This window comes from Oncorhynchus kisutch, linkage group LG2, assembly GCF_002021735.2.
Source record: "Oncorhynchus kisutch isolate 150728-3 linkage group LG2, Okis_V2, whole genome shotgun sequence".
Lineage (NCBI taxonomy): Eukaryota > Metazoa > Chordata > Actinopteri > Salmoniformes > Salmonidae > Oncorhynchus > Oncorhynchus kisutch.
The window spans coordinates 49,199,969-49,212,623 of record NC_034175.2 but is presented as its reverse complement, the minus strand read 5'-3'; the positions used below and the strand labels follow the sequence as shown (position 1 = coordinate 49,212,623).

Sequence of the window (12,655 nt, the reverse complement as noted above, 5' to 3'; positions counted from 1 at the left end):
GTGTGAGAGCCCCAGTGTGTGTACTGTAGGTGTACTGTATGTGTGAGAGCCCCAGTGTGTGTACTGTAGGTGTGAGAGCCCCAGTGTGTGTACTGTAGGTGTGAGAGCCCCAGTGTGTGTACTGTATGTGTGAGAGCCCCAGTGTGTGTACTGTAGGTGTACTGTATGTGTGAGAGCCCCAGTGTGTGTACTGTAGGTGTACTGGATGTGTGAGAGCCCCAGTGTGTGTACTGTATGTGTGAGAGCCCCTGTGTGTGTACTGTAGGTGTACTGTATGTGTGAGAGCCCCAGTGTGTGTACTGTAGGTGTACTGTATGTGTGAGAGCCCCAGTGTGTGTACTGTAGGTGTACTGTATGTGTGAGAGCCCCAGTGTGTGTACTGTATGTGTGAGAGCCCCAGTGTGTGTACTGTAGGTGTGAGAGCCCCAGTGTGTGTACTGTAGGTGTGAGAGCCCCAGTGTGTGTACTGTAGGTGTGAGAGCCCCAGTGTGTGTACTGTAGGTGTACTGTATGTGTGAGAGCCCCAGTGTGTGTACTGTAGGTGTACTGTATGTGTGAGAGCCCCAGTGTGTGTACTGTAGGTGTACTGTATGTGCGAGAGCCCCAGTGTGTGTACTGTAGGTGTGAGAGCCCCAGTGTGTGTACTGTAGGTGTACTGTATGTGTGAGAGCCCCAGTGTGTGTACTGTAGGTGTACTGTATGTGTGAGAGCCCCAGTGTGTGTACTGTAGGTGTACTGTATGTGTGAGAGCCCCAGTGTGTGTACTGTATGTGTGAGAGCCCCAGTGTGTGTACTGTAGGTGTGAGAGCCCCAGTGTGTGTACTGTAGGTGTGAGAGCCCCAGTGTGTGTACTGTAGGTGTACTGTATGTGTGAGAGCCCCAGTGTGTGTACTGTAGGTGTACTGTATGTGTGAGAGCCCCAGTGTGTGTACTGTATGTGTGAGAGCCCCAGTGTGTGTACTGTAGGTGTGAGAGCCCCAGTGTGTGTACTGTATGTGTGAGAGCCCCAGTGTGTGTACTGTAGGTGTGAGAGCCCCAGTGTGTGTACTGTATGTGTGAGAGCCCCAGTGTGTGTACTGTAGGTGTGAGAGCCCCAGTGTGTGTACTGTAGGTGTACTGTATGTGTGAGAGCCCCAGTGTGTGTACTGTAGGTGTACTGTATGTGTGAGAGCCCCAGTGTGTGTACTGTAGGTGTGCTTTTGGATCCCCTTTTTCCATTACTTGAAATCTACTTGGGCAATAACATGTTTTCTCTGCATTGTTGCCTTTTCCTCTCTTTCTTCTCCTGCTTTCTGAGGTACTGTGCTTTAATCGTACAAAACCTTACAAGACAGAAGCTTTAGCTAGAGTCGTGTCTTCCTTATGCAGCTGGGCCTTTATATTCAGATTCTGCTTTCCCTAGAATGTCTTTGTTTATCACTTTCCACATTTCTTCCCGTTTTGTCTCATCTCTCCTGAAAGGGCCTTAGTACTCCTTAAGCTGCTCATCCAAGTTTCACTTTGTTTATGTATTAATGTATTTGTATGTAAGTATGTATGGTTTACATTGGAAGTTACAAGTCATATCACCTTCTGGAAAAAGGCTTGATAGAAAGCTGGATAACAGCTAACTCTGGTTCAGGCTGTTTGTGTGGCCTGTTAACACTGAGCCAGTGTTACCAAGCAGCACTAATGCCCTGGACAAGAGCAAGATAACAGCTAGCTAAGTGGCAGTGCTTGTTTAAATGCAGCTACATTATCATTTGGTTTTCAGTATTTTGACATTTTGCACTATCAATTATTTTGCTGTTGTAATGTTTGGGGTTGTATGCTATTATGTCCAGTAAATCAATCGCTTGTTTTTTGTGTGAATTATAATGACCTGTTCTGACCAATTCATTCATGTTATTTATTGAGTGTCTTTTCGCCTGCCTTAAAATGAAAGCCAATCCTGTTACAGCGATAATGTAGTTTGTGTGAGATGTGTGAGCTTCCATCTTTAATCATCAAAATGCCTCAGATGCCCATGTAGTATTAAGCCATGTTTCTGTTTTTCATTGTATAGAAGAGATCCAAAACCAATGGTCACTGTTGCTTGAATAAAGGTGTCTACTCCAATCTGGAAAGCAAAGGAGATAATGTCTTAAATATATATTTTTCTTTTAATTGGCTTCTAGCAAAGCTCAATGTACTAAGAGCAGAAAGGGAAGGCTTATAAACGGTCTGTTCTTTGAAGTAAAACTCTGCATACTTGTAGTCAAATGTACATAACTGAAGTCTATCAGAGTGCAGGCTCTCATAGACTGTCTTAAAAAGCTTATATGACTAGGAGTGTTACTGCTTCTCTTAATGTATGTTGAGCTTAAACATCAGGAATTCACTGCACTGGAAATGGTGGACAATACAGTCTCTACTAAGGGGCTGATGAGGGCATTGAACCTAAGGGAAGTTTTCTCCTGGACATGTTTGTCCTGTTCAGATGCACCGCCAAATAGGGATATCTTTCTTTCCACATACTTTCTCCAACCTTCACACCATGAACACTTGGTTTCTGGATTAATGAATACACCCTGCTTTTCAATACTGGGTTTTTATTGTGGATTTTACTCTGCCTTTGTTACATTTTGTTATTTTGTGTCACTTATTTATTTGATTTATGTTGTGCACCAAGCAGCACTTAGGACTTAAGCACTGTTTCAGGTTTCCCTACTGTCTATCTTCCTGTTTCAGGTGTCCCTACTGTTCTATCTTTCAGTGTCAGGTTTCCCTACTGTTCTATCTTTCTGTTTCAGGTTTCCCTACTGTTCTATCTTCCTGTTTCAGGTTTCCCTACTGTTCTATCTTTCTGTTTCAGGTTTCCCTACTGTTCCATCTTCCTGTTTCAGGTTTCCCTACTGTTCTATCTTTCTGTTTCAGGTTTCCCTACTGTTCTATCTTTCTGTTTCAGGTTTCCCTACTGTTCTATCTTTCTGTTTCAGGTTTCCCTACTGTTCTATCTTTCTGTTTCAGGTTTCCCTACTATTCTATCTTTCTGTTTCAGGTTTCCCTACTGTTCTATCTTTCTGTTTCAGGTTTCCCTACTGTTCTATCTTTCTGTTTCAGGTTTCCCTACTGTTCTATCTTTCTGTTTCAGGTTTCCCTACTGTTCTATCTTTCTGTTTCAGGTTTCCCTACTGTTCTATCTTCCTGTTTGTATATGTATCACAGCCAACCTCTTACAGAGACTTGTTTCAGTACCTGACCCCTCCTTCCTCCTGCTTTTCTTTGTCTTTCTTTGTCTTTTTTTACCAATAAAACAAACAACTTAATACAGGCTGGTGTGGACAGTGATTTTCTGATCTGGAGTGAATACTCATTGGAGACAGGTGTATGATGATACTATAGGGACAGGAGTTTCTCCATAAAACAGGTAGAAAGCCTGTCCCTAGAGATGTACCTTCTATGGTCACATGGTCTGTAAAAACTGGTCCTAGTTAGATAATACATTTTTCGAAGTACATAAGTCCCTGCTTGTGAGTCAGAACCAACCGAAGAATGGTGACAGTGGAACAAATGATTCAGTCCTGTCTATTTCTATTCGTAGTCCTGTTGATCGCCCTGAATGACGTTCCATATTGGGCTTGGTTAGGCTTGGTTTGGTTTAGGGCCAGAGCAGGTCCAAACACTGACTCTCTGACTCTCACTAATCCCAAATTACAAACCTGACTGAATGTATCAGGTTCCTTTCCTCATGGAGGAGAACCAAGACCCAGCCAGCCTGAGGACCTGTCACAAACCACACTTTACTAGCTTTACTAGCTTTACTAGTTCTACCACTCGCGTTGTCTTTTTTTAATAGTGAATTGCCTTATTGTTTATGCTGGCACAGGCTGGTACATTACCTTGTTCTGTCCTTATTCAAAGGATAAGATCTGAAAGAATCCTTGAAAGAATGGATTAATCCAATGGCATGCCCTCATGGGCGAGGCAGGGTCCACCTGGCATCACCCTGCCACACCTCTCCAGCCTGGCATAGGATTGGGGAGGAGTTGTTCCTAACCACTGATACAGGGTCAGATATTATTTCATCTAACCCAATGGTTAACAGTAGGACTGGATGCAGGGTAGTCTCATCCTAGATATGTGGTTAGGGCCAACTTCTACCTCGAGCCCTGGTTTACAGCAGCCAATGGGATCCCTGCTCCATCTGTCAGAGCAGACCACTGAGTCCACACAAAGCCTGAGAAACCCACTCTCCCACCATCACCCCCACGCCCCCCATTCCTCCCTGCCTTTTTGGCAGCAGCCATTCCTCCAGGTCTTGTCCAGGAGAGAGCACTAAAGCTTTCCACCTGACAGACAGTAATCCACCGGGATCTGAGGCCCGCCGATGGGCCGGAACATGCCCGCCCACCGTGTGTGCGTGTGTGTGTGTTCGCCACTTTTTTTTTGTTCTCTGAAGTGGCAGAGAGGTTTCGGTGGTTTTTAGAGGGGCCTTGAGCCTCGCCGCTCTGTTGATTCCAAACTCCATTAAGTTCTGAATGTTGGACAGGCCAGAGTTGATCTCTTCTCTCTCTCTCTCTCTCTCTCTCTCTCTCTCTCTCTCTCTCTCTGTCTCTCTCTCGCTCTCTCTCTCTCCTCTCTCTCCTTCTCTCTCTTCTCTCTCTCTCTCTCCTCTCTATCTCTCTCTCTCTCTCTCTCTCTCTCTCTCTCTCTCTCTCTCTCCTCTCTCTCTCTCTCTCTCTCTCCTCTCTCTCCTTCTCTCTCCTCTCTCCTTTTCTCTCTCTCTCCTTTTCTCTCTCTCTCCTTTTCTCTCTCTCTCTCTCTCTCTCTCTCTCTCTCTCTCTCTCTCTCCTTCTCTCTCTCTCTCTCTCTCTCCTCTCTCTCTGTTTCTCTCTCTCTGTCCCTCTCTCTCTCTCTCCTTCTCTCTCTCTCTCCTTCTCTCTCTCTCTCCTCTCTCTCATCTCTATCCTCTCTCCTCTCTCTCTCTCTCCTTCCCTTCCTAAATGGAACCCTCACACATTTCTTTCTCTAGGGGACACGGGGGTTCCAGGCATTGTAACCCTTTACGATTTTAAACTGATTTTCAGTGTGAGGTATTAACGACATCAAGTGTTTGTACTTGTATGCAATGAGTGAATGGAGGGGTTGACACATTCCTTCCCTTCTATTGGAAATATATCTACTGTAGTTACCAGAGGAATGAAAGCCCTGTAAAATGTCATTGGACTTTGAAACAATAACTCTGTATGTAAATTATGTATGTAGTTTGCCGACATGACAAAAGATGTGTCCAAACATGGTTGGGAAAAAATGTTGCTCAGCCTTTATAGTTCCTTTCCTTATTCTCCTCCCGAGTCTCTCAGCAGGCTTCCCAAACAAGACGAGTACAAGTGTAACATAACTGTGTGTGTGTGTGTGTGTGTGTGTGTGTGTGTGTGTGTGGATGTAAGTGTGTGTGGGGGTGGGGGGGGGGTCACGTGCGTGTGTGCAGACTGTGTATTGCCTGACTCATTTGCCTGTGATTTGTATTGAGGAGAGGGCAAATTGAACCTGAGTGTCGACCGCGCTTAATTGTCATCGCCAATTAGTGCATTGTCAACGGCCACAATGGCTCAACTGTACCGAGTGGAACACGGTCCTTTGTGCTTCTCCAGTGGCCCGGGGGCCAGTCAAGACTCATTTAGGGCCTTGACAACAAGAGAGGAGAAATGCAATAAATAAAAAAAGAAAGAAAACAAAAGGCGGTTTAAAGAGAAAAAGACGATTGGAGAGAGGAGGGTGGAGAGAGGAGGGTAGAGAGAGGAGGGTAGAGAGAGGAGGGTGGAGAGAGGAGGGTAGAGAGAGGAGGGTAGAGAGAGGAGGGTGGAGAGAGGAGGGTGGAGAGAGGAGGGTAGAGAGAGGAGGGTAGAGAGAGGAGGGTGGAGAGAGGAGGGTGGAGAGAGGAGGGTAGAGAGAGGAGGGTAGAGAGAGGAGGGTGGAGAGAGGAGGGTGGAGGGTGGAGAGAGGAGGGTGGAGAGAGGAGGGTGGAGAGAGGAGGGTAGAGGGAGGAGGGGTAGAGGGAGGAGGGTGGAGAGAGGAGGGTGGAGGGGTAGAGGGAGGAGGCGTAGAGGGAGGAGGGGTAGAGGGAGGAGGGTGGAGAGAGGGTGGAGAGAGGAGTGTGGAGGGTGGAGAGAGGAGGGTGGAGAGGGTAGGGGTAGAGGGAGGAGGCGTAGAGGGAGGAGGCGTAGAGGGAGGAGGGGTAGAGGGAGGAGGGTGGAGAGAGGGTGGAGAGAGGAGGGTGGAGAGAGGAGGGTGGAGAGAGTAGGGTAGAGGGAGGAGGGGTAGAGGGAGGAGGGGTAGAGGGAGGAGGGTAGAGGGAGGAGGGGTAGAGGGAGGAGGGTGGGAGAGAGGTGGGTGGAGAGAGGAGGGTGGAGAGAGGAGGGGTAGAGGAGAGGGAGGAGGGGTAGAGGGAGGAGGGGTAGAGGGAGGAGGGGTAGAGGGAGGAGGCGTAGAGGAGGAGGCGTAGAGGAAGGAGGCGTAGAGGGAGGAGGGGTAGAGGGAGGAGGGGTAGAGGGAGGAGGCGTTAGAGGGAGGAGGGGTAGAGGGAGGAGGCGTAGAGGGAGGAGGCGTTAGAGGGAGGAGGGTGAAAAGAGAGGGTAGAGGGAGGAGGCGTAGAGAGAGGGTGGAGGGGTGGAGGGGTAGAGGGAGGAGGGTGGAGGGGTAGAGGGAGAGGGGTAGAGGGAGGAGGGGTGGAGAGAGGGTAGAGGGAGAGGGGTAGAGGGAGGAGGGGTGGAGAGGGTAGAGGGAGGAGGGGGTAGAGGGAGGGGGTGGAGAGAGGGTAGAGGGAGGAGGGGTGGAGAGGGGTAGAGGAGGAGGGTAGAGGGAGGAGGGGTGGAGAGAGGGTAGAGGAGGAGGGGTAGAGGAGGAGGGGTAGAGGAGAGGGTGGAGAGAGGGTAGAGGGAGGGGGGTGGAGAGAGGGTAGAGGGAGGAGGGTGGAGAGAGGGTAGAGGGAGGAGGTGGAGAGAGGTAGAGGGAGGAGGCCGTAGATGGAGGAGGGGTGGAGAGAGGGGTAGAGGGAGGAGGGGTGGAGAGAGGGTAGAGGGAGGAGGGGTGGAGAGAGGGTAGAGGGAGGAGGGGTGGAGAGAGGGTAGAGGGAGGAGGGGTGGAGAGAGGGAGGAGTGGTGGAGAGAGAGGGAGAGGAGAGGTGGAGAGAGCGAGGAGGGGTGGAGAGAGGAGAGAGCGAGGAGGGGTGGAGAGAGCGAGGAGGGGGTGGAGAGAGGAGAGAGCGAGGAGGGAGGAGAGAGGGAGGAGGGAGGAGGGGTGGAGAGAGGGTAGAGGGAGGGGTGGAGAGGGTAGAGGGAGGAGGGGTAAAAGGGAGAGAGGGTAGAGGGAGGAGGGGTGGAGAGAGGGTAGAGGGGTGGAGAGAGGGTAGACGGGTGGAGAGAGGGTAGAGGGGTGGAGAAAGGGTAGAGGGGGTGGAGAAGGGGTGGAGAGGGGTGGAGAGAGGGTAGAGGGGTGGAGAAAGGGTAGAGGGGTGGAGAGAGGGTAGAGGGGTGGAGAAAGGGTAGAGGGGTGGAGAGGGGTGGAGAGAGGGAGGAGGGTGGAGAGAGGGAGGAGGGGTGGAGAGAGAGGAGGGGTGGCGAGAGCGAGGAGGGGTGGAGAGAGGAGAGAGCGAGGAGGGGTGGAGAGAGCGAGGAGGGGTGGAGAGAGGAGAGAGCGAGGAGGGGAGGAGAGAGGGAGGAGGGGTAGAGGGAGGAGGGTGGAGAGAGGGAGGAGAGGTAGAGGGAGGAGGGGTGGAGAGAGGGTAGAGGAGGAGGGGTGGAGAGGGTAGAGGGAGGAGGGGTAGAGGGAGAGAGGGTAGAGGGAGGAGGGGTGGAGACGAGGGTAGAGGGAGGAGGGGTGGAGGGAGGAGGTGGAGAGAGGAGGGTGGAGGGGTAGAGGGAGGAGGGGTAGAGGGAGGAGGGTGGAGAGAGGTGGGTGGAGAGAGGAGGGTGGAGGGTGGAGAGAGGAGGGTGGAGAGGGTAGGGGTAGAGGGAGGGAGGCGTAGAGGGAGGAGGGGTAGAGGGAGGAGGGTGGAGAGAGGGTGGAGAGAGGAGGGTGGAGAGAGGAGGGTGGAGAGAGGAGGGTGGAGAGAGTAGGGTAGAGGGAGGAGGGGTAGAGGGAGGAGGGTGGAGAGAGGTGGGTGGAGAGAGGAGGGTGGAGAGAGGAGGGTAGAAGGAGGAGGGGTAGAGGGAGGAGGGGTAGAGGGAGGAGGCGTAGAGGGAGGAGGGGTAGAGGGAGGAGGGGTAGAGGGAGGAGGCGTAGAGGGAGGAGGCGTAGAGGGAGGAGGCGTAGAGGGGAGAGGTAGAGGAGGAGGCGTATAGGGAGGAGGCGTAGAGGGAGGAGGGGTAGAGGGAGGAGGGGTGAAAAGAGAGGGTAGAGGGAGGAGGCGTAGAGAGAGGGTGGAGGGGTGGAGGGGTAGAGGGAGGAGGGGTGGAGGGGTAGGTAGAGGGAGGAGGGTAGAGGGAGGAGGGGTGGAGAAGGGTAGAGGGAGGAGGGTAGAGGGAGGAGGAGAGGGTAGAGGGAGGAGGTAGAGGGTAGAGGGAGAGGGTGGAGAGAGGGTAGGAGGGGAGGAGGGGTAGAGGGAGGAGGGGTGTGAGGAGAGGGTGGAGAGAGGGTAGAGGGAGGAGGGGTGGAGAGAGGGTAGAGGGAGGAGGGGTAGAGGGAGGAGGGGTGGAGAGAGGGTAGAGGGAGGAGGGGTAGAGGAGGAGGGGTGGAGAGAGGGTAGAGGGAGGAGGGTTAGAGGGAGGAGGCGAAGAGGGAGGAGGGGGTGGAGAGAGGGTAGAGGGAGGAGGGGTGGAGAGAGGGTAGAGGGAGGAGGGTGGAGAGAGGGTAGTAGGGAGGAGGGGTGGAGAGAGGGTAGAGGGAGGACGGGGTGGAGAGAGGGTAGAGGGAGGAGGGCGTAGAGGGAGGAGGGGTGGAGAGAGGGTAGAGGGAGGAGGGGTGGAGAGAGGGTAGAGGGAGGAGGGGGTGGAGAGAGGGTAGAGGGAGGAGGGGTGGAGAGAGGGTAGAGGGAGGAGGGGTGGAGAGAGGGAGGAAGTGGTGGAGAGAGGAGGGGTGGAGAGAGCGAGGAGGGTGGAGAGAGGAGAGAGCGAGGAGGGGTGGAGAGAGCGAGGAGGGGTGGAGAGAGGAGAGAGCGAGGAGGGGAGGAGAGAGGGAGGAGGGAGGAGGGGTGGAGAGAGGGTAGAGGGAGGGGTGGAGAGGGTAGAGGGAGGAGGGGTAAAGGGAGAGAGGGTAGAGGGAGGAGGGGTGGAGAGAGGGTAGAGGGTGGAGAAGAGGGTAGAGGGGTGGAGAGAGGGTAGAGGGGTGGAGAAATGGTAGAGGGGTGGAGAGGGTGGAGAGGGGTGGAGAGGGGTGGAGAGAGGGTAGAGGGGTGGAGAAAGGGTAGAGGGGTGGAGAGGGGTGGAGAGAGGGTAGAGGGGTGGAGAAAGGGTAGAGGGGTGGAGAGGGGTGGAGAGAGGGAGGAGGGGTGGAGAGAGGGAGGAGGGGTGGAGAGAGAGGAGGGGTGGAGAGAGCGAGGAGGGGTGGAGAGGGAGGAGAGCGAGGAGGGGTGGAGAGAGCGAGGAGGGGTGGAGAGAGGAGAGAGCGAGGAGGGGAGGAGAGAGGGAGGAGGGGGTAGAGGGAGGAGGGTGGAGAGAGGGAGGAGAGGTAGAGGGAGGAGGGGTGGAGAGAGGGTAGAGGGAGGAGGGGTGGAGAGGGTAGAGGGAGGAGGGGTAGAGGGAGAGAGGGTAGAGGGAGGAGGGGTGGAGAGAGGGTAGAGGGAGGAGGGGTGGAGAGGGTAGAGGGTAGAGGGAGGAGGGGTGGAGAGAGGGAGGAGGGGTGGAGAGAGGGTAGAGGGGTGGAGAGAGGGTAGAGGGGTGGAGAGGGGTGGAGAGAGGGAGGAGGGGTGGAGAGAGGGAGGAGGGGTGGAGAGAGGGAGGAGGGGTGGAGAGAGGGAGGAGGGGTGGGTAGAGGGAGGAGGGCACCGGTAACATGGGTTGGAACGCAAGGCTGAGGGTCCTTTTGAAAGGGGGAAGAGAGTAGTGCTTACGACCCCCCCTTACTAACCCTCCTCTTCTCTGACACACACACACACACATACACACAAACTGGCCCTCTGACATGGGGCAGCCACACAAAGGCACACAGGACTGCTGTTCTGGGTGACCCAGATCAGAGGAAAAAGAGTAGCTAGTACTTCTTTCTCTGTACAGTTACAACTGTTGCCTTATGGTGCATTCTGACTGGGGCCTCTAGCATAGACCTATGTCCATGTGTAAAAGCCTATGAATCTAAACTAGGTCATTGCTCTGCTCAGTGCACGTTATCAAAAACATTGTGATTTACTCAAGTGAGTAGCTACACTATTTTGATTGGTTGGGTCAGTTCCATTTTATTTCAATTAAGGAGATACAGTACATTGAAATTCCAATTCAATAATTTGAAAGAGGCCATCTTTTTTCAATGAGGATTTCTCCATTCCTGAAGTGGAATTCCAATCCACTTTCTCTAGTTTACTGAATAGAGATGGAGTTGACTCTAGCTCTGGTTGCTAATGGCTACTGATGTTTGCTGTGATTGTTGCTTTCTGTTGGACAGACAGGGAAAGACAGTGATGGACTGCTACGAACACACAGCAGTTTAGCCATCTCTGACAGGAAAATTCAGTGACTTCCCCAGGTAGATGCTAAATTCCCACAGCAGCACCCTAACCAACACCAACCCAACCCCCTCTACAACATGTCACACCACTCTCAGTCTAGTGATGCTCTCTTTTCCCTCTGACTAAAGGTATGAACTGGTTATTAAGTCATTTATAGGGCCCAGGCTCATGGATAGAGTCACATAGCAGGATATACTCCTGGCCCCAGGTATGAACTGGTTATTAAGTCATTTATAGGGCCCAGGCTCATGGATAGAGTCACATAGCAGGATATACTCCTGGCCCCAGGTATGAACTGGTTATTAAGTCATTTATAGGGCCCAGGCTCATGGATAGAGTCACATAGCAGGATATACTCCTGGCCCCAGGTATGAACTGGTTATTAAGTCATTTATAGGGCCCAGGCTCATGGATAGAGTCACATAGCAGGATATACTCCTGGCCCCAGGTATGAACTGGTTATTAAGTCATTTATAGGGCCCAGGCTCATGGATAGAGTCACATGGCAGGATATACTCCTGGCCCCAGGTATGTGTTATAAATAGGGCCAGGGATGTTTTCCTAACCATGTTAACTGACCAGGAAAAACGCTGGTCCTAGCTGAGGCTCCTCCCTGTATGACAACACTGAACAACGCTGAAAATACTACTGTTATTCAAAACACTCAAACTATTATAGAAGTGGGGATTGGAGTTACATAATCTTATCACACAAAAATGGGATTTACACATGATTGTAGGTCCCTAAATGTGGGATTATGGTTGTTTTGAGTAATTATGTCCAGTATTGTGTAACCATGACCTCATGTCTATGTATACTGTATAAAGGTTAAATCAGAGAGTGGGAGGGGGAGTGGAGACAGGAATATGAGAATGCATTTACAAATGTAACATTGTGTGATTAGCCTTTTGTGTGTGTGTGTGTGTTTGTGTGTGTGTCTATGGAGAAGGCTGAATGAGGAGCAGGATAAAGGCTTTTGTGTAGACACCTGTACGGGCACGTAGGCTCATCCCTGGCCCTGGAAAGAGAGAGGGAGGTGGTGAAGGAGAGAGGGGAGGGAAGGAGAAGGGAGGGGGACAGAAAAGCCAGGGAGGGGAGCATTGTGCCACAGATTTTGCCACAACACTCAATTTTACTCACATACCCAAGCTAACTGATATGGAACCCACAATCTATTACTGTGTGTGTTTTGTAGGTGAGCTCAGGTTGTTATTTTGATTCCAAAGAAATCAGAAGACCTAAATAAACTGACCTGTGATTAGATGTTGTGTCCAATCTCTGAGCAGCTCCGCCTGTGTGGTCAATTGTTGATTAGGTTTGCCTAGCTGTCAGATTGGTTGATATGCTGTGCTCTGTAACCCGTGGTTACCAGACTGGTCAATGATGCAGGTCAGGGTTTGTTTGAATGTGTCAAGTCTTAGTCAAACATCTCAGGTACCAGGGAAATTTAGCAAGAGTGACCCAGCGTGTGTGTGTTTTTGTGTGTGTGAGGTTTAGTGTGTGTGTGTGTGTGTTTGTCACAGGTTTTTTTTTAAGTAAAAAAAACCAAACATTTAACCTTTATTTAACTAGGCAAGTCAGTTAAGAACAAATTCTTCTTTACAATGACAGCCTGCCCCGGGCCAAACCCTAACCCGGACGACGCAGGGCCAATTGTGCGCCGCCCTATGGGACTCCCAACCACGGCCGGATGTGATACAGCCTGGATTCAAACTAGGGACTGCACAGTAGTGACGCCTCTTGCACTGAGATGCAGTGCCTTAGACCGCTGCGCCACTCGGAAGCAGTCTTTTGATACCACAGAGTCTTTCAGGAATGTGGTCCTTTCTATTGACTCATTTATCTTGGTAACATGCAGTTTATCCAATGGAATCTGGGTGTTAACAGGCAATAGAAACGCTGGACTTGGCAGTTAAGAAAGACACAGTCAGTCAGACAGACACATAGTCACATTTGTGCACATACACACACACACCCTGCAAGACCTTTGGACTTCAGAAAGCCTCAGCACCTCTGTGTCACCTGGGCAGGAAA

At 51.6% G+C, this 12,655-nt stretch overlaps 1 long non-coding RNA gene across 1 annotated transcript; it reads left to right on the top strand.

Annotated features, from left to right (window-relative positions):
* The first annotated feature begins 621 nt into the window (after positions 1-621).
* Positions 622-3,292, top strand: LOC116354799 (uncharacterized). Its single transcript, XR_004204026.1, has 2 exons — positions 622-2,679; positions 2,741-3,292. It is a non-coding gene; the product is annotated as an uncharacterized LOC116354799 (long non-coding RNA).
* The last annotated feature ends 9,363 nt before the right edge of the window (positions 3,293-12,655 follow it).